The sequence below is a fragment of the Bos grunniens genome, chromosome 21, assembly GCF_055505025.1.
Source record: "Bos grunniens cultivar Pamir isolate PY7600 chromosome 21, Bosgru_T2T1.0, whole genome shotgun sequence".
NCBI classification, from domain to species: Eukaryota; Metazoa; Chordata; class Mammalia; order Artiodactyla; family Bovidae; genus Bos; species Bos grunniens.
Window position 1 is genome coordinate 61930478 of NC_141185.1, and position 22409 is coordinate 61952886.

Sequence of the window (22409 nt, forward strand, 5' to 3'; positions counted from 1 at the left end):
AGTTGTGTATGATTCTTTGTTGAAGTGGAGATATAAACAATATCTATATCAGACTTAACCTTGCACATTTTCAACAAAAATTTTGCAGACAGCCATCGGAGAAGGCACACATTATAGAGTACACATTTGCTGATAGTGCATTGCGTGTCAGGCACGGGGCCTTTTCTCAACCCTCATACCATCCCTTAAGTAAGATACTGGTTTTATCTCTGATTATAAGGATGAGGAAAGAGAGTCAGGGAGCCTTTAAGAAATGAGCCCATAGGCCCTCAGCTTAGGGAGTAGTGGGCCTGGAATTAAACTTCCTCATTTAACCACTGTATAAGGATTGGGGGCTTTCCAGGTGATGCTAGTGGTAAAGAACCCACCTGCCAATGCAAGAGACAGAAGAGGTGTCGGTCAAATCCCTGGATGGGGAAGGTCCCCTGGAGGAGGGCATGGTAACCCACTCCAGTATTCTTGCCTGGGGAATCCCATGGGCAGGGGAGCCTGGGGGGCTACAGTCCATAGGGTCGCAGAGTTGGACAGGACTGAAGTGACTTAGCACACGTGCATGATAAGAATTTTCTCTTGATTAAAGTATTCAGTGAACGCCCCTTTCCATTTTCTTATTCACAGTCCAAGGAGAGTTGGATGCTTTGGTCCCACCTGTACTATTAAAAATGAATTAAAAGGATTTCTGGTTCCATATGGTAGACAGAGCACACTCATTTACATTCACTTCCACAAAAATCTCCCATTCAAAGTACAGAACCGATGTAGAAAAAAGGAAATAAATCCAGGACTGTGTTAAGATACTAAGGGTTGAAAGGTAAGGCAATCAGCAAAACATAAACTTTACTCTAAGACACAGAAATTAGGCTGGTTAAAATTAGATATTGATTATATATGTGTGTGTGTGTGTGTATGTATATATATGTATATATATCTCAGAAGGTCCCATCTGCCATAATAAGTGCAAAAGTCAACTGGAGGAGAGGTTAGAGCCAGTTTTCCTGAGAGGAAGAAACTTAGGGAACAAGAGGAAAAGGGAGCATGGGAGAATAGGTCTGGGGGATAGGAGCCCTCCCTTAAGCACTGTGACATTCCGGGTCAATTTCTAGGCCATTGGAAGCAATGTTTGTTACCTCCAGAATGAACCTAGGGACTACTCTAAAGCAAATGAAGGCTTGGCCAGGAGAATATGAGGGCTTCTTTGGTGGGTGATGTGTCTCCACACTGAAGCCCCCCATGTTGTCGCATGGAGGGGTGCACAGAGAAGGTGACATCAGCCTGTCAACCTGCCTACCCTCGGGAAGGTGGGTTGTAGTCACCCTGGCCCTTGTATAGAGACAGAAGTGATCAACAACCTAGGAAAGCCAAGCCAGCTGATACACTTACCAACATACCTTTTCATTGACAAATATGAGTAAACAGCCAAGAGTCAGTAGATATTTGAAGGGAAAAAAAGTAGCATGAATGAGAACAGCAAACATCAGTAGATATTTGAGGGGGAAAAAAAAACTAGCATGAATGAGAAAAACCAACATGAGGAAATATAACTTTCAACCTTAGGGGAAAGAAGAAGTCAGGGAATAGAAGAGAGCTGTTAGCATCCCAGGGAAAAGTCCCATTATGAAATCCAAAAAACGAAAGTAGGAATACTAAGTGAGTTTTTGGAAATTATAAATATCATGAATTTTAAACAGGAAAAAAAGGACTGAAATATAAAGTCAAAGACATCTCTATAAAATTGTTCAAAAAGAGGAATTAAGGCAAAATAAAAAGCAACACAGGTAAATCCAGGAAGTTCAAAAGATACAACTTTTTTAAATAGGGAAGAAAAAATTAATCAAAACAATTAGAAATTACCAAAGAAATAGGATTATGATTAAAAGATCCCATTGAATGCTAAGCAGTGAATTAAAGATTGTAAACAAATCTCAGAATGCCAGGATTAAAAAAAAAGTCTTAAAAACTATTAGAGAGATGGAAAAATAGTTTATTTGCAAAGGAATAAGAATCAGATTGGCATCAGACTTACCATCAGAAAAATTAACTGCTAGGAGATAATGAAGAGATCCTTTAAGAGTTATAAAAAGAAGTTATTTCAAACCTTGAATTCCATATTATCCAAACTGTCAATCAGGAGTAATAAAATGAATAATTTTTTAGACACCCCCCCAAAAAAAAACACATAAAATCTTTTAAAATTGTTTGAGATACTTCAGGAAAATGAAAACAAAGGCAGGATGAAAGAAAACTAGGATCTAAAACAACAGAGGAATTAACTTTGGATGAAACAAAATGAACCCCTGGCATCCATGCTGTGTAACAAGCTAGAAATTGATCCAAAGACAAGGGAAGTCCTACCATGCTTGGAGAAACGTAAGAAAATTTAGGTGATTTTATTCAACAATGTGATTCAGCAGCCGAAAGTCAAGAAACATGATACAAAGGGTATATGTTTGTTTTCTCAGTGAGAAAAGAGAACGAGAAACTCCAGTAAACTAAAAATGATGCAGGAAAGGAAGTGCTCAAATACAAATTATTTTGCAAGCACTCACGATAGATAAGCAAAAGTCACGTACAGCGACTAACACATAAAGCCACCACCTAGACTGAGCAACTTCACTTTCACTTTTCGCTTTCATGCACTGGAGAAGGAAATGGCACCCCACTCCAGTGTTCTTGCCTGGAGAATCTCAGGGACAGGGGAGACTGGTGGGCTGCCGTCTATGGGGTTGCACAGAGTCAGACACAACTGAAGCGACTTAGCAGCAGCAGCAGCAGAGCCACAAATTCAAGTGTAATTCTGCTGGCGTTTTTGTCTGTTCACCAGCTCTTGCTGTCATGCTAAAGTCCTGCCAGGCAATGACCAATATGGTATTTTGTCCCCAAATGAAAGGTGAAAGATGCTTAGAGGCATTGCAAAACTCAGGCCCATAGATGTTCCTGGCACCATCAAGAATGTAAACTAATTATTATCTATGGCTAAGGTCTCTTCATTTACTAAGTGCATAAACTTGGGTTTGAAGTAGGCTATTTGGAAAGCACTAAAATGCTCATTTCTCACTTCCTGTAAATTTTGTTAGGCAACAGCTGAACTTCCAGTCAATTATTATTTTTGTCATAATGTTGTGTGTGGCAAGTTTTATTTACACAAAGTCATTTTTTAAATTATTATATTGATAAAGTATTATTTTGAAAGAGCCTATGGGATGTAGCAAGGTGGAACTTCCGACCCCGGGACAAACAGTCCTCAGTCCCACAGCCAATAAAGCTATAGACTATGGCTGTAAAAAGGCAATGGATGTGTCTCTACTTTAGCAGCCAGAACAGACTAGGTGCAAGATGGAAACCTTGCTGTCTCCATTATCCCAGTAGCTTTTTATGTTTCTCTTTCAAGTGGGATTTGGTACCTGAGCCTCTGCTCTGCACCGGGCTAGATTTCCAGTCTATGGCCATCTCCTGCCCCAACTCCCGCCATCTCTCCAGACATCTCTTCACTTTCACAGCATTTTCATTCTCCCTCCACATTCTCATCTCTCCCCTTGGATGGTCAAAAGTATATGATCAAGAGTTATATTTTCACCTCTTTATTCTTTGAATAGTTTTTGTTTCTTTGTCTGGGGCTTGCGGGATCTTAGTTCCCTGGCCGGGGATTGAACCTGGTCCCTCGGCAGTGAAAGCAGAGAGTCTCAACCACTGGACCATCAGAGAATTCCCAATTCTTTGAATAGCTTTATAGCCACAATTATGACTTTTAATTTTATTCTCAAAAATAGATAAATGAATAAGTGAATAAGTGAAACAAGCCTCAAGGCTGAGCTGCCTACTTTCAATGGATTTTTTTAAAAATTTAGAATAACTTCAGATTCATACAAAAATTGCAAAGTTTAGAGTCTGTATATTCCCTCATCCAGTTTCTCCTATTGCTAGTATCTTCCATGAGTGTGGCACATTTCATCACAGTTCATGAACCAATATTGATACAGTATTAACCAAATTCCTTCTAATTGCCTTACTTTTTACCTAATGCTCATTTTCTGATCCAGGATCTTACGTTACATTTAGTCGTTATGTGTCTTTAAGCTTCTCTTACCTGGGACACTTTTTCAGACGCTCCTTGTTTTTGACGACCTTGTCAGTTTTGAGAAATACTGGCCAGGTATTTTTTTAAAATACACCCAAATTGTGATGTCTGCTGTTTTCCTCATGTTTAGAGAACAGTTATGTGTTCTGGAAGGAAAATCACAGCGGGAAAGTGCCATTCTCATCACATCATATCAAGGATATGTACTATCAACATGACTAATCACTGTTCATCTTGACCTTGATGTTGACCTTGAGGTCATGTGGATCAGGTTTCTACACTGTGCTCTTTGGAGAAAAGCCACTGTGCCACATGAGTTACATTTTAATTTGGCTTTTGGTTGATTTGATTTTCTTGTCAATCAGTAGATATCAGTACAAATTTCCCCTGATACGATTAAAGAACACAGTGATCAAATTAATAGAATTGTAGAGACACCCCACAAGTATATGCTGTGGGCACTGATGGACAGCTGGAGGAAAAAATGCAACTCAAGGAAAAGGCAGTGTTAAGTCATCCTCAATCACCAATAATAACTATTCATTCGCCCTCGGAGTCAACTTGTGGTTTTCACCTCCCAAACATCCTCAGATGACAATCCTTCCCTGAAGAGCAGCTGCTTTGGTTGGAAGAGTTTGGGCCAAGTGGTCTCTGTGCTGTGACAGTTCCCACCTTCTGGGGCAGCAGGGGTCAGTCCTGGGCATGAAGAACACTGAGCGGACATCCCAGCTTCACACTCAAACAACCTGCAGTGAGCACATTGGTTTAGTGGACGGCAATAAATCAGGTAAGTGTCTATATCTCAGGATTTTGTAAGCATCAATTCAAACAATATAATTTGCTTCACAAAGATGAACGTCTGTATTAAAGAAAGCACCAAAGCAGCACTAACCAGGAAAGTATCACGAGGCTTCTGGTGTTACTGAAGCATCTCAGGCTCCTCGGTCATCACCAGTTCAACATATAGGACGCTGTATGTGCTGAACAACGTGGACGCGTTCCCTTATGTAAGCCTCATAATTGCTCTAAGAATTTATTATCATCATCATTATTGTTATCATCATCATACCCATCTTTGTAGATAAGCACAATAATGCTTATTATTGTGGTCAAAGGTCACAATGCTAGATCTTGAATCTAGGTCTCTCTGACTCCACATTTCATACTCTGAGATTAATTTCTAATTTAACAATCCCAAGCAGTTTTGCTCATCCAGATAGTGTACATGGAAGTGAATGAAGATAAGCAACCATTCTAGGTGGGGATTTCCACAGTTTTAATTATCCCCATATTATTGCCATCTCATACCCAGACCAGTTGGACTTAATTTGGCTTTTAGAAGTATTCAAATTCTATAAAGCTAGATAACATCAAAAGCATGATGCAACTGATTTTTTTTTTTCTTTGCATTGCTACCAGCTGTTTGAGCTCAGAATGCAGCCAGCTTTCAGTTCCAAGTGTTTAGGTGTTAATTCTGACATCCAAGGCACCATATCAGTAACAAGCAGAATTAATATGGTCCAAAGAAAGGCTCATGACTGGGAAAATCATAAACTTGGAAATACTAGCCCTACCTGCTAGAAGGATAGCCTGATGGAGCCACAGAAAACGAGGTCATCCGAAACCCCAGACCCCACACAGCCTTGACTTCATGGCAGCCCCACCACCCTGCTGGGTCTGTGGGCCCGAAAAGGAATAAGGTCAGTCTGGGGTGTGCTGGAGGAGACTCATATTACCTGCATCTCCTCTCAGCTCTAAAGCCGCTGACCTTGAAGCCAGCCTCGTTGAGAGCACTCACACCATGGAAATCAGCAAATGCTACAAATCAGGGCCCCCTGCCACCTCCACGCCACAGGCAGCTTACTATTAATACTTACCATCCTGCACCCTGGCAGTCTCTAATGTGACCTCCCGATGTCCGAACTTGCCATGCCTCATCCAGGTTCACCTTGAGATACTGGTTTCTTGCACATTTTTTCCAAGTGTGCCGTGCACTTAGTTCAGGTCTTGCCGTGTGCGGACGCTGTTCTGCCGGACACTGTTCTACAGAACAGCAGCCATATTGGTCAGAACCACAGAAGAAAGATCTGTTATCTCCAAAGCACGTTACCCTCGTCTCCCTGGAGTGAAGGCCACCCGCTGAGATTTGCATGGGCTTCAGCACAGCCCACCTGTTAATCTGGGGCAACCTAACAATAGTGTCTGACAAAATGCTTCTCAACACATTTTTAAGCTACTGCTAAGGGGACACACTGTACTGTGGGGGATTCAAGGATAAATCGGTTGATGACACATCCTTGGAGGAGTTCATATTCTACAATGGGAAATGCTACCTGAATAGCCTCACCTATTACGCAGAATTAAAGGTGACAGGCTTTCACAGGGAAACACTGATATGAGGCCCTCTGAGTGCTGAGAGTGAGACATTATCCTTCCATATGGTCGGAGAAAGAAGTCAAGGAAGGTTTGCACCTGAAGTTCGAGGCAAATTCCTACAATAAGCAGAAGGCGTCCTATCCTAGCGCCTTTTCCAAAAAGAAAAAGAAAAGATGAGGGGAGGGGGAGCAAATGGAAAACAGAGGAACAAACGAGAGACATTCGTCCTTGTCTCTGACAGTAAGAATATCAATCCAGAATGTGAGTTTCAACATCAAACATATTCAATTTTTATGGCCTCAGTTTCATACAAGAACACTCAGCATGAGTTTTTTTTCTTCCTCCTGAAACCTACCAGCCCAAGAATTAAAAACATCCAATGTTCTTTTGCCTCTTGATCAAAATCTCAGATCTAGGATGTTTATACATCTGAAGGGAACAAGGCCGCCTTGAGCTGAAGCAGATCCCAAGGGCAAAACTGGAAGGTCAGGAGGTCATCTCAGGAAGGTCTCATCTCTCTGTCCCACCATCTTCCCAGGAAAGGCATTTTGGAGCCTCCCATCCTGACCCAACAACCAGACGGAAGGAAGTCTCACCTGTGGGAACTCTGTTCAGTGTACTCCCCAGCCGGCCCCAGAGTCTACATCTGACTTCAGAGGGAAGGACAGAGAGAATCTGAGTGGATGCCTATTTCCAAATTTGAATTTCTGTGTCTTCTCTGGGGGCCCACCTTCTCAACTGGAAAATGAGAGGGCTGAACTCAGACCAAAAGGCATCACCCAGTGCAGAAGATAGAGTGTAAGGTAATTCACCAAAGTGGGATTGTATTGTGTTTCTTTTTAAAGTGGCAATTCAGAGTAGCTCTCCAGATTCACTGTCCAATTAAGTAGTGAAGTTGTAAAACACTGTATTCATTCAACAAAGCATGTCTGAAGGAAAGTACTATTTATATCAACTTATGTATTTTAAAGTCAGAGAGTTATTTGCCTCCTTCCTCCCTAGCACTCTCTCAACCCTGTTGTAGTTTCTGCTTACCCACTGTTCTTGAATGCCTTTAGCCATTCTTCAAATAGCCATTGCTTTGCTAGATCATCATAACTCACAGGGAATAGCCAGATGTCCTCTGAGACATTTGTCCGAAATGACGGTAATATTTTATGAAGGGCACTGACAAGCAACCTGTTTCTGAATTTCATTTAGCATATTGAGCTCCAGCCATGAGAACTGTCCTCCAAGGTGACCCAAGGGGAAGGGAGAAGAGTGACCATACGTTGAGGACCTACTAAGTGCTAGAGACCTTGATGGACACTTTGAAGATGCCATGTACTCATTCATCCCAAAAAGCAAGGGCGAACACAGTGGTTTTCAAACACAATGCCCAGGCACTCATATTGTCTGCAATGTCACGGATAAATGCTACAATCTGAGAAAATGCAGGCCACTTTTGTCCGTGAACACTGAAGAGAGATGGAGACAGGAAAAGCAATTCAGAGTAAAAGAAGGAGATGGATACACTCCAGGCAAGAAACTGGAAGCAGAGAAAAGATAAAAGTAAAAATCCATCTATTTTTAAATAAATAAATGTCTGTTGTAATTGAACAATTTATAAATATTTACGCCCTTGGACTTCAAACACTTTCCACAGCCACTTCTACTCAAATATTGGTATTTTTTTAATTGTGCTTAGAGTCAAGTTAATTTTTTTTAATTTTTTTTAACTATCTACAATGAGCAGAGAAGTTTTAATATATCCAATCCCACAGCAGGAACAAGAGGGAGGGAGCAAGCCTTTGTCTTTGGTTATGTGACAACCATAGAGGGGCTTCATAGAACTTATCTCATTGAATCGTCAATTCAAATTTAAATAAAATAATACTCCTATTTTACAGAAGGAGAAACACAGACTTAGCATGGTGAGCTGCATAGGCAGGGTAACATGGCCAGAGAACAAGACCAAGCTCCAGACGCTCTGGCTCTAAGCCGCTTTTGCTGGACAAGGGCTCCCCCGGAGCATGATGGGCTCTGTGAGAGCAGCTGTGAGTCCACCTCTCCAGAGACGCTGCAGTCTCTGAGGCTGAGCACCAGGGGGCAATCCACGAACTGCAGGAAAGCTGTCTCCCTCAGGAGGAAATCTGGAGGAGACGGCCTCTCAGAGCCTTTCCGACTTTCCAGAGTGTTGGATTGGTGACCACAGGGATCGCCAAGGCTTTGCACAGACATTCAAGTTTGTTCTGCCTTTTGGGCATCTGGAAGGTAGGTGTGCCTTATGCCTTGTTTTGGCTGATGAAACATAACCAGATGTGATGTGTGTCTTTTAAGGCAAAGCGTTAGGGTTGGCATGCAGCTCATCCTGCTCCGTCTCCACCACTTCGGTGGTCAGTGTTGGGGAGGGTCTCCTTCCACTTGGATCTCTGAACTCTTCCAAGGAGCAGAGGCGCTTGCTGGCCTGCAGTGGATGAGGAGTATGAGCAGAAATTGAATTAAACTCAGCAGTTTTAAGTAACCAAGACTGGATTTTTTGTTACCTCCGCATAACCCAGGCTATCCTTACTGATCACAATGACATTTTAGTTCTGAACTCTTCAGAGACGACCTGTAGAATTGACCTCTTACAGGATTCGGTTGAGGGGCTGGGGAAGTCCTCACAGAGAAGTTCTGCAGGGACAAGCAAGTGACCTGGGCCAAAGGGACTGCTTTCTGGGTTAAGAGCGTGAGAAGGGAGAGGCAAGACGTGTAGCGGAGGAGGGGTATTTTCATTCAAGGAGTAGAATTCTCCCCAGCAATCATGTGGGCACAGAATCCAGTAATTTACCACTGCTGCATTCTCTTGTCCCCCAAGAGGAAAGCAGAGGGCTTTCTTTCTAGAAAAGAAAAATATTGACCTTTTCTCTCACACAGACTGACTAGCAGCAATTTAACAATGATTCCTGTAGTTCATCCCCCAGGACATCAGCCGTGCAAGGGAGAATATTGATTTTTGTCTTTTTAGAAAAGAAGCTCGCTAAAATAAGCACAGTAGTTGTGGTATTTTTTTTTTAATGTAGAAGCAAGTTGAAATTTTTTAAAAAAAATAAACAATGAATTACTGCACCCAGATTATATGAAAGGATTGTTTGAGGTTTCAGACAGCACAGCCGCCAAGAATAACAGCCCACCACTTTACCTGTGCGTCCTGGGACAACCAGTGCTTTAAATATGGATGCTCTTCAGTCTCTCTTAATGAACTTCACGTCTGCATCTCAGGACAGCTCTGGCAGAACGTAAGCTTTATTGGGAAAAGAGGTTGTCTGCAGGCTGGGATGGACCTAATTGCTCTTCCCAGGTGTCTAGCCCAACAGCCCAGCTTTGTTTGTGTGCACTCCTGCACACAGCCAGCTCAGACTCAGACTCAGAGCAGCAGACTCAGACATCCTCATGGCTCAGTAAGAGCTCAAGAGAAAAGTCGCCTTCTGAAGACAGAGCTCACAACGCAGGTTTCTAAGAGAGACCAGCCCCCACTGCTGTAATCCATGCATACGACTTCCAGGGGGAAAAAAGTGGGCTCCAAAATAGCAGAAGTTCATCTCTGACCTGACTCCTCTCTTAGGCCTCACTAGATTTTATTCTGGCTCACTCCAGAAAAAAAAAAAAAAAAAAAAAAAAAAACCATACTGCTTGACAGGCCACAGTAACATTAATTGGAATCTTTTAGACAGCTTAAGTGGTTACTCGCCTCTGATAAATCTATTCTCCAGAAAGGGCGTGCAAGTTTTGTGCAGGAGTCCCATCAGATAATCACAGACACTTCTTATGCAATGTGCCGATTACTGACAACACACGTCAGGAGCGTCTGGCCACGCCTATTCTGAGAACCATCTTCCATCACTGGTAACTTCAACTGGAATAACTAAACAGGATCTGCAGGGTTTATTGTTAACACATCATCCCTCTCACCAGGCTAGACATACTACCTGTCATGGAGGTGAAAATGTTACCTCACTCATCCTGATGCTGAATTCCCAAATCTACTCCCTTATGAAAATAAACAAAAAAAAAAAAACCCACTATATAGACAAGGACAGATGGAAATGCTGGCGACAGCCACCTCAAAGCTGAACAAGTGTTCTGCTGCAGTAAAATAGGATTTTGTCATTCTCAAACTTTCCCCTGATTTCTTTCTTTAACATCTATTGTGACTTTTAAGTTTTTAGACCCTGGCTAGATAGAGTCCGGTCAGTTGGATCCCTTTTGTGAGCAGCTGAGTGCACACACCAATCACTGCCCTGATTGGGCCTTTTTGGCTGAATAGGGAACTATACACCTGTTCCCCTGGGGAGACTCAGGCACCAGATGATTAGCAGTAGCCCCCTACCCCAGAGCCCACAGATTATTCAAATTGGCTAGTCTACATGGAGCATGAGAAACCAAGCTAACCGCACCCAACTGGCCACGCCACGCCTGCCCCAACAGCCCACCTTGCTGTACCCCACCCCGCTGTACCCCACCTTGCTGTACCCCACCCCCAGGTCCAACTCCCTGCATGGCCTGACTAGCAGCCTTCTCTTGTCTTGAGCTACAAATAATGAAGCGTTGTGCCCTGAATCTATGTGAGCATCCATGTGTTCTGTCATGCCATCGAAAGAACTTTTAAACTTTATAAAACAGCCTGAAGGACCAAGGAGATCCATTTTTTCATACAAGAAGATTAAACACAGGCTTCTTCTAGCTCCACAGCCATCTAGACTGATCTGACCACTTAGATGCATTGAATTCGCTTTCTGGGACCAGCCAAGACCACAGCGTAATCACTACCATTGCCCGCCGTTCAAACACTTCACCTTAATGGCCTCAACTCCTGGTCTCAGGAAATGAAGACTGTCTATTTCTGCTGTGCTAATTAGCTCTCTTTCCACTCACCTCGTTAATCCAGCATACAGCAGAGTTCCCATCATACAGCAGGTGCCCCATAAATGCATGTTGAATGAATATAACACAGGACCAAAAATGCATAGACAAATATAACCGGTTCATTCAGAAACCCAACACATATTTAATGGGTGGCTACAAGCCTGGAGTGCTGCAGTCCATAGGGTCACAAAGAGTCGGACACAACTGAGCAACTGAACAACAACAAACGATCCAATCATCTGGGTTTAAAAACTGATGACATTGCATTTCTATATCTAAGGGACTGCTAGCAGTGGCCACAGGACTGGAAAAGGTCAGTTTTCATTCCAATCCCAAAGAAAGGCAATGCCAAAGAATGCTCAAACTACTGCACTATTGCACTCATCTCACACGCTAGTAAAGTAATGTTCAAAATTCTCCAAGCCAGGCTTCAGCAATACGTGAACCATGAACTTCCAGATGTTCAAGCTGGTTTTAGAAAAGGCAGAGGAACCAGAGATCAAATTGCCAGCATCCACTGGATCATCGAAAAAGCAAGAGAGCTCCAGAAAAACATCTATTTCTGCTTCCTTGACTATGCCAAAGCCTTTGACTGTGTGGATCACAATAAACTGTGGAAAATTCTGAAAGAGATGGGAATCCCAGACCACCTGACCTGCCTCTTGAGAAACCTGTATGCAGGTCAGGAAGCAACAGTTAGAACTGGACATGGAACAACAGACTGGTTCCAAATAGGAAAAGGAGTACATCAAGGCTGTATATTGTCACCCTGCTTATTTAACTTATATGCAGAGTACATCATGAGAAACGCTGGGCTGGAAGAAGCACAAGCTGGAATCAAGATTGCCGGGAGAAATATCAATAACCTCAGATATGCAGATGACACCACCCTTATGGCAGAAAGTGAAGAGGAACTCAAAAGCCTCTTGATGAAGGTGAAAGTGGAGAGTGAAAAAGTTGGCTTAAAGCTCAACATTCAGAAAACGAAGATCATGGCATCTGGTCCCATCACTTCATGGGAAATAGATGGGGAAACAGTGGAAACAGTGGCTGGCTTTATTTTTTGGGCTCCAAAATCACTGCAGATGGTGACTGCAGCCATGAAATTAAAAGACGCTTACTCCTTGGAAGGAAAGTTATGACCAACCTAGACAGCATATCCAAAAGCAGAGACATTACTTTGCCAACAAAGGTCCGTCTAGTCAAGGCTATGGTTTTTCCAGTGGTCATGTATGGATGTGAGAGTCGGACTGTGAAGAAAGCTGAGCGCTGAAGAATTGATGCTTTTGAACTGTGGTATTGGAGAAGACTCGAGAGTCCCTTGGACTGCAAGGAGATCCAAGCAGTCCATTCTGAAGGAGATCAGCCTTGGGTGTTCTTTGGAAGGAATGATGCTAAAGCTGAAACTCTAGTACTTTGGCCACCTCATGCGAAGAGTTGACTCATTGGAAAAGACTCTGATGCTGGGAGGGATTGAGGGCAAGAGGAAAAGGGGATGACAGAGGATGAGATGGCTGGATGGCATCACCGACTCGATGGACGTGAGTTTTAGTGAACTCTGGGAATTGGTGATGGACAGGGAGGCCTGGCATGCTGCGATTCATGGGGTCACAAAGAGTCAGACATGACTGAGCAACTGAACTGAACTGAACTGAGCAGTGTGCCAGCATTAATTAGTTCTCACTTAAGGGCATGCCATTTAATGATTTAGTTCTACACCTATCTGAGTGTACGTCTCACCTCCTGAGTGAAATGTTCCTCAACCTCCCCGGAAGAGTTGATCAGTCCTTTTTCTCTTATCTCCATGCATCTATCTACAGTATCACATCCACTGGCTGATCTTGGGTTCCCTAAGAGCCAGGACCGTCTAGAATGCACCTTCCCAACTCCAGTGTTTAGCCCAATGTTACCCAGGACTTAGCAGGTCCCCAGCAAGTACTGAGTAAATAAATGAATAGCAAATGAATGCATTTCCTACCAAGTGCTTTGTACTATGTTAAAGCTGTAAAAAGGTAATGGGAAAGAAGAGTTGACTAAAACAGCAGTCGTCAAATGTGAGTGGGCATCAGAACTCCCTGGAGGGCTTGTGAACACACAGAGCACTGGACTCCAGACCCACCCTCTGATCGTGTAGGTCAAAGGCCTGAGCATGCGCATCTATAACAAGCTCCCTGGTAATGCTGATGCTGCAGAGGCGGGGGCCGCACCGTGAGAACTACTGGCCTGAAGAAACAACCTTGATGTGGCTCCCCTGACTCCATGGAGCCTACTGCGCACATATGCAACAGGGAGGAAACAGGAAGAAGGATGCGATTGTGGACAGTACAAGCTTCCTGTAAACATACCGCAGACAGTGGGGCAGAGCGCGTCTGTCAAGGCTGACTTCACTAACTTATTTCAAAGAGAAGGATAAAGATCTTAAGAAGGTGAATGATTTGTCAGAGGTCGACTCAGGTACAAGGTAAAAGAGAAATGTGTGCCTGTGAGCACCAAATGACATGTACCAAAATGCCCATTTTTTGATGCTTAATGATCCCAAACTGGACAAATGTCCATCAACAGTAAAATGAATAAGTATATTGAGGTGTATATTCATGCAAAGAAAGATTATATAGTATTTTTTTTAAAAGAACAACTACAGCCACATGCTACACCATTGATGAATCTCACAAATGCTGGTGAAAGAAGTTAGACACGAAAGAGCACGTTCTGTTAAAGTCCGTTTATACCAACTTCAAAGAGAGGCAGAACAGATCTCTTTTGGAGGCCAGAAGAGTTACTCTGGGGAATAAAGTAAGTGAGGGCACTTCAGGGGAGTTTCTGGAGGTGCTATTGATATTCTGCTTGTTGACCCAGGTGGGAGCTGCAGAGTATGCTTACTGACCTTTTCACACTTTTCTGCATGTATATTATACTTCAAAATACAGAGGGGTTTTCTATTTTTTTTTTTTTTTAAGTGGTTAAAAGGAAGAAAACAGACATTGAGCTGAATCTATCGCAGTCCTTGTCCTGGGAGCTGACCCAGATACCCATCAGGAACAGACAGGAAGATGGTGGTGAGCTCTCCCAGGGGACAGAGAGGAACAGGGTCACTGCAGATGCTTATTTCAGGCCAATTTCACAGGCGCAACCCATGAAGCTGTAAAATAAGCTGAAGAGTACAACACGTGTATTAATCTTTTACATGAGAATTATAGAGTTGGAACATACCAGGGAGATCATTAAAGTTCAGAAGAAGAACTTATAACAAATTTTCTTAGAGCCTTCCCCGTAAACCATCTCAGTATTTATCTCAGCTGGGAACTTGGCAAGGTGGGCCAGGCAGCTGTCTTTTTTGGCTGAACTCCCCACCCCTATAAAAATGTTTTTCCATTGGATCCTCTAACCTTTCTCAGTCTTGAGGAAGACTTAGTTCTCAGCTCATAAGATGACAACTTCTTTTCCTAAACCCCATCGTTCAGATACCTTTTCACAAACTGAGAAGGCTCCTGAGGAATCTGAAAGTATTGATAGCAAATCCTTTCTTGGGAGATGACACCATGTTTGTCCAAGACGTTTCTGTAAACCAAGCAGCTGAGCAGCTCTGCAGGCATTGTAAACATCTGGCTAGTTCAGAAATACAGCCTCCTAACTGATCTATTACAGTAAATGGTCTAGACAGCGCGACTGGAACTCCTCGCTTTTTTATACTTCATAAACCTGTATCTAAGTGCAGGTGAAGTCAGTTGTAAATATAAAAACCACCAGAGCGGAATGGCCTTTGATTCTTTGTTTATCACAGGCTAATTAAAACACAAGCTGAACATAACTCAGTTCTTTAATGGAGGTTACCAGATGTGTTATTACTTGACCCTGCTCAGTATGAAGTCCTTGTATAATAACTATAATTTTTTTTATTTAGTACAGCAGCCCTGTTATAGTTAAGGGTGTGTCTTTCTTTTGATTACAAGGCCCACATCTAAAGGAGGGGGAAAGAGGATGGTTAACTACTGAGAACACGGTCTCTGGGCATTGAAACTATGATTAATATAAACCCTGTCCAGGAGTGAATTCTTGGCTGCCTTGCATGCTATGGTTACGCACCGTGCCGAAGACACATTTTCACTGGAAGTATAATTACTGACTTTTAAAAGTCACCTTTCATCCCAACAAACCCAGCTTTCTCTAAAGCGTTAGAGAGCCATTACAAATTACAGTTAGAGTAATAGCTTCAGCCGTTCAGCCATCACTTAAGAAGCACTTCAGCTGCCTGGAGCAGGAAAGGTCAACCTGGTAGGGCCGCCCCTCCTTAGTCAGGAAGTCATGTGGAGCTCTTTCCTGCAGGGTGGCCCTGCTGAATCGCCAGGAGCTCTGAGCACCTGGAATTAGCCACACACTCCTACGTACAGGGCCCAGCAAGCACCCCAAACACCTGGGCATCCAACATGCACCATGCACAGTGTTATCAGTGGAGTCAGGAGGAGCGTAATGACGAAATATCAACCACCACCTATAGGACTTGCAGGTGTGCTAAGTTGCTGCAATCGTGCCTGACTCTGTGCGGCCCTATGAACTGCAGCCTGTCAGGCTCCTCTGTCCATGAGAATCTCCAGGCAAGAATACTGGAGTGGGTTGCCAAGCCCTCCTCCAGGGGATCTTCCCAACCCAACGGAGGAACCCATGTCACTTACATCTCCTGCATTGGCAGGCAGATTCTTTATCACTAGCGCCACCTGGGAAGCTCCACCGATAGGAGAGCAGCTCTCAAAAGTCTTCTCCAATTCAGAATCCTTGCAAGACTCCCTTGAACCCCAAATAGACTCATCCCCATCAGTTATCTACTTGGCTGTCCCCTGGGCACTTTAAGTACAGTATTTCCAAAACAGGATTCATAATGTTCTCTGGAAAACTTGTCTTGGGTCCCACAACTCAGGAATCACACCATCCATCACTTATTTGCCACATCCCCAAACCTGGGCTTCATCTCTCAGTTCTCTCTGTTTCTCTGTGTCAACCCATTCCCAAGATCTGCTGATGCTACCTGTTCCCTTCTGATCCACATTTCTGCCATGATCTTCCTTCCAATTCAGATCATCATGGTATCTAGTCTTTACAACAAAGGTTCTCAGCCAGGAGCAATTTCATGTTTCTCCCCCCTCCCCCCAACACACATGCACACCAGGGTACATTTAGCAATGTCTGGAGACATTTCTGGTTGTCACTGATGAAGGCTGGGATGATGCTACTGACATTCAATGGTTAGAGGCCAAGGATGATGCTAAATATCATTACAATACACAGGACAACCCACACAGCAAAGAAGGAGTCTAAAATGTCAGTAGCAGTGAGACTGAGAAACCTGCCCTAAAACATCTCCCTGCCAAGATGCCAGAGTCATAAGACATAAATCTTACTACATAACTCTTCAAATATCATTGTTCCTAGAACAAAGTCCCCAAGGTCCTTCAGCCTTTGTCCCCAGCCTTCTCAGCCTCATCTGCAAACACTCTTCTCTACCTTCCCTGTAGCTGCCACGCTTCAAATGTCCACACCAGAGTCTTTCACTTCCCTGAACTTCTGGGTCTCTGGACAGCATTTTCTGCCCATGCCCACCAAGGAGTTCTCCTGTACTCAGCCTTCAGATTTTAATCCCACCCGCTATCCTACACAGGGTATGACCTGTGCCCTCCCAAGACACACAGATTTTTACCAGCCTTTGCCTGGACTGTGTGTTGTCATTCAGCCTTGTGCATGCTCCCCGTGGTCATGGACCTCGTCTGACTGTCCACTCTATCCTCTTTCTGCCTCTCAGTAAGGTATTCAATACATGCTCATGAAAATAATGAATAAATAGCATAATATTACAGTAAAACTAGTCTCTGGGGGTATTTAGACTGGAGCAACTCAGCCAAACAAAAACTTCTATCTTGCGTAAATAATAACTTTCTATACTTAGACTCATTCATTAGATCAATGTCTCAGACACTTAGGATTTTAAAGTCATCCACTGCAACTTCTCATCTGATATCCATGCCCCCTCTACACAACTGCCCTGCGTGCACATAAACACATATGCACACTCACATACACACATGACCAGAGGCAACCAGCCTTGACTTGGACACATATAGTAAGAGCAGTCTGACTCCCTTGGAGACAGTTTAACATTTGAAAACACCCTTAGAAAGTATTTCTTCACAGATGGCCAATGGGCACATGGAAAGATGCTCAACATTGCTAAGTATTAGAGAAATGAAATCAAAGCTACAGTGAGGTACCACTTCATGCCAGTCAGAATGGCCATCATTAAAAAGTCTACAGATAAATATTGGAGAGGGTGTGGAAAAAAAGGAAGCCCATCATTGATGGAAAATCTAAGTGCAGCCACTACGGAAAACAGTAGAGAGATTCCTCAGAAAACTAACAATAGAGCTGCCATATGACCTAGCATTCCTACACCTGGGCACGTATGCAGGCAAAACTGTAATTGAAAAAGGTGCATGCACCCCGAGGTTCATAGCAGCACTATTTACAGTAGCCGAAACAGAGAAACAAGCTAAATATCCATTCACAGATGAATGGATAAAGAACATGTGGTACATACATATTAGATTGGCCAAAAAGTTCACTCGGGTTTTGGGATGTTATAGAAAAATATGAACAAATATTTTGGTCTACACAGTACAATGGAATACTACTCAGCTATAAAAAAAAAAATGAAATAATGCCATTTGCAGCAACATGTAAGCACCTAGAAATTATCATGCTAAGTGAATTTTGTCAGAAAGAGAAAGACAAATACCATTGATACCACTTATATGTGGACTCTCAGATATGACACGGATGAACCTATCTATAAATCAGAAACTGAATCACAGACATAGAGATTAGACGTGATTGCTGGGGTGGGAGGTAGGAGAGAAATGGATTGGGAATTTGTGGTTAGCAAAGGCAAATCAGTATATATAGAATGGATAAACAACAGGATCCTACTGCAAAGACAGGGGACTACATTCAATATCTTGTGATAAACCATAATGGAAAATAATTTGAAAAGGAATGTATGTATAAATGAGTCACTTTGCTCTACAGTGGTAATTAACATTGTAATTCAACTATAATTCATTAACAAGTTTTTAAATATTTAAAAATATTTATTTCTTCACACTAAGCCTTAGTATGTCTCATCCGCTTGTGAGTTTCAGTGCCTTTGGGGCCTACAGGACAAACTCCTCCCCTTTATGCCTGATAGAAAGACCATCAGCCTTCCCTAGTCTTCCTGCTACCATAGCCTCTAGTTCAGTGTTTCTCTTACTGTCTGAACAAATTTCACTTGATCAAGTTCTATCTAAAAATGCCTTTGGAACAGTTGGTTAGCATCCCATAGCTCGTCAGCATCCCAAGTCACCATCAAATCTTTGCAAAGTAATGTTGCAACATCCATCAAAATTTTAAATGCACATGCCCTTTGATCTGTGGCATTGCCCTTCTTTGGGATTGGAATGAAAACTGACCTTTTCCAGTCCTGTGGCCGCTGCTAAGTTTTCCAAATTTGCTGACATATTGAGTGCAGCACTTTAACAGCATCATCTTTTAGGATTTGAAATCGCTCAGCTGGAATTCCATCACCTCCACTAGCTTTGTTTGTAGTAATGCTTCCTAAGGCCCACTTGACTTCACATTCCAGGATGTCTGGCTCTAGGTGAATGATCACACCATCGTGGTTATCTGGATCATTAAGACCTTTATTGGGCAGCTCTACAGTGTATTCCCGCCACCTTTCCCGCCACCTCTTCTTAATATCTTCTGCCTCTGTTAGGTCCATACTGTTTCTGTCCTTTATTGTGCCCATCTTTGCATGAAATGTTCCGTTGGTATCTCTAATTTTCTTGAAGAGATCTCTAGTCTTTCCCATTCTATTGTTTTCCTCTTGTTCTTTCCATTGTTCACTTAAGAAGGCTTTCTTATCTCTCCTTGTAATTCTTTGGAACTCTGCATACGATGAGTAAAACTACCACACAACTGCACTGATTTCACATGCTAGCAAGATAATGCTCAAAATCCTTCAAGCTAGGCTTCAACAGTACAGGAACTGAGAACTTTCAGAGGTACAAGCTGGATTTAGAAGAGGCAGAGGAACCAAAGATCAAATTGCCAACATCTATTGGATCACAGAAAAAGCAAAGAAATTCCATAAAAACATCTACTTTTGAACCCTTGTGCATTGTTGATAGGAATTTAAATCAGTGAAGCCATTGTAAGAAACAGTATGGATGTTTCTCAAAACATTAAAAATAGAACAGTCATATGATCCAGCAATTCTACTTCTGAGTATATATGCAAGTGAAAGTGAAGTCGCTCAGTTGTGTCCGACTCTTTGCGACCCCATGGACTGTAGCCTATCAGGCTCCTCCGTCCATGGGATTTTCCAGGCAAGAGTGCTGGAGTGGATTGCCATTTCCTTCTCCAGGGGATCTTCCCAACCCAAGAATCGATATATTCAAAGGAAATGCATATATACTTGCAGACATATCTGTATCCCCATACTCATTGCACCATTATTTTCATATCTGAGACAAGGAAAAAGCTGTGTCCATTGACAAATGGATGGATAAAGAAAATATGGTACACATATGCAAAGGAATATTACTCAGCCATAAAAGGAATGAAACTGGGTCATCGGGAGACATGTGACTGGACCTAGAGGGTGTCATACAGAGTGAAACAAGTCAGAAAGAGAAAAACAAGTATTGTATATGCTAAGTCACTTCAGTCGTGTCCGACTCTGTGCAACCCCATAGACGGCAGCCCACCAGGCTCTGCCATCCCTGGGATTCTCCAGGCAAGAACACTGGAGTGGGTTGCCATTTCCTTCTCCAAGGTATGAAAGTGAAAAGTGAAAGTGAAGTCACTCAGTCCTGTCTGACTCTTAGCGATCCCATGGACTGCAGCCCACCAGGCTCCTCCATTCATGGGATTTTCCAGGTAAGAGTACTGGAGTGGGGTGCCATTGCCTTCTCCTAAGTATCGTATATTAACATGTATTTGTGAAATCCAGAAAAAAATGGTATAAATGATACTATTTGCAAAGCAGAAATAGAAACACAGATGTAGAGAACAAATGTATAGATACCAAGGAGTAATGGGGTTCCCAGGTGGCACTAGAGGTAAAAAGAACCTGCCTGTGAATGCAGGAGACATAAGAGACACAGGTTTGACCCCTGGGTTAGGAAGATCCCCTAGAGAAAGGAATGGCAACTCACTCCAGTATTCTTGCCTGGAGAATCCCCATGGATAGAGGAGTCTGGAGGGTTACAATCCATAGGATCGCAAAGAGTCAAACGTGACTGAAGCAACGTAGCATGCATACACTCTCACACCAAGGAGGAAGGTGGGTGGGAGGGATTATGAGGTTGGGATTGACACATATTTACCATCGGTGCTATGTATAAAATAGATAGCTAATGAGAACATATTATATAGCATAAGGAACTCAACCCAATGCACTATGGTGACCTGAAACGGAAGGAAGTCCAAAAGGGAGGGAATGTATACACCTATGGCTGATTCGTTTTGTTATACAGCAGAAGCTAACCCAACACTGTAAAGCAACTATGCTGAATGGCATCACTGACTCAGTGGACAGGAGTTTGAGTAAACTCCGGAAGCTGGTGATGGACAGGGAGGCCTGGGGTGCTGCAGTCCATGGGGCCGCAAAGAGTTGGACACAACTGAGCAACTGAACTGATCTCATACTCCAATAAAAATTAATTTTAAAAAAGAAAATGTGAGATATTTACATAAAATGATATACAACCATAAAAAGAATGAAATGCTTCCATTTGTAAGAACATAGATTGACTTTGAAGGCATTATGCTAAATGAAATGTCATACAGAGGAAAAACAAATACTGTATGATCTCACTAATATGTGAAATCTAACAAAATCAAACTCATAGAAACAGAACAGATTGGTTGTTGCCAGAGGCAGAGGGTGGAGGTGGGGGAAATGGGTGAAGGTGGTGAAAGGGTACAAACTTCCAGAATAAAGAAAAAAGAAGAAAATGGGCCATCACTTAAACTTTAAATACGTTAATGTTCAAAGTTGGACCATCAGATGTCTTTGTGTACAAGAGAAAAAAATGTATCAAATCCCAATCACTAGCAAAATTCCCAAGAGTTCCTTTATGGAGAGGTCTGTTATGAACAAAGCATATCTATCAGCATTGATGGTCACTGAAGACACTTCAGGCTTTGAGGCTGAACATAGTTTATGGCAGGAGGAGAAGGGAACTACAGAGGCTGAGATGGTTGGATGGCATCACTCAATGGACATGAGTTTGAGCAAGCTCTGGGAGTTGGTGATGGACAGGGAAGCCTGGCGTGCGGCAGTCCATGGGGTCACAAAGAGTCGGACATGGCTGAATGACTGAACTAAAGTGATAGTTTATGAAATGTGTCAGGCTTATTGAACTTTTATCATGACTCAGGCTTTCCCATTGGAGAATGTGGAAGGACAAAAAGGTAAGGTGGTAAAAAGACTTTGAGCAAAGCAAGTGCTGAGGTGGCATTCTGACCGTTGTCTTTTCTTTTCCTGCATAAGAATTGTTTTAGAACTGTTCTTTCTCATTTGGTGTATCACTACCACATGCCAAAAAACAACCACCATTTACTGAGGGGATGGTTCAATTGTAGTTTCTACAATCTGAAACAGCTTTGTTATTTATCATTGCCAGGCCCTCAGTTTCCTTGTCTATATGGAGCTAATATTCCCACTTAAGTATCTTGGGATACGTGTACCAAGTCACTTCAGTTGTGTCCAACTCTTTGCAACCCCATGGACTGTAACCTGCCAGGCTCCTCTGTCCATGGGATTCTCCAGGTGAGAGTACTGTAGTGGGTTACCATTTCCTCCTCTGGGGGATTTTCCCAACCCAGGGATTGAACCCTCATCTCTTAAGTCTCCTGTATTGGCAGGTGGGTCTTTACCACTAGCAGCGTCTGGGAAGCAGCTTGGGGTATAAGTTAAAAGAAAAATGATTAAATGGAGACTATACAACACATTACTAAAAAAACCAATGGGTCAACAATG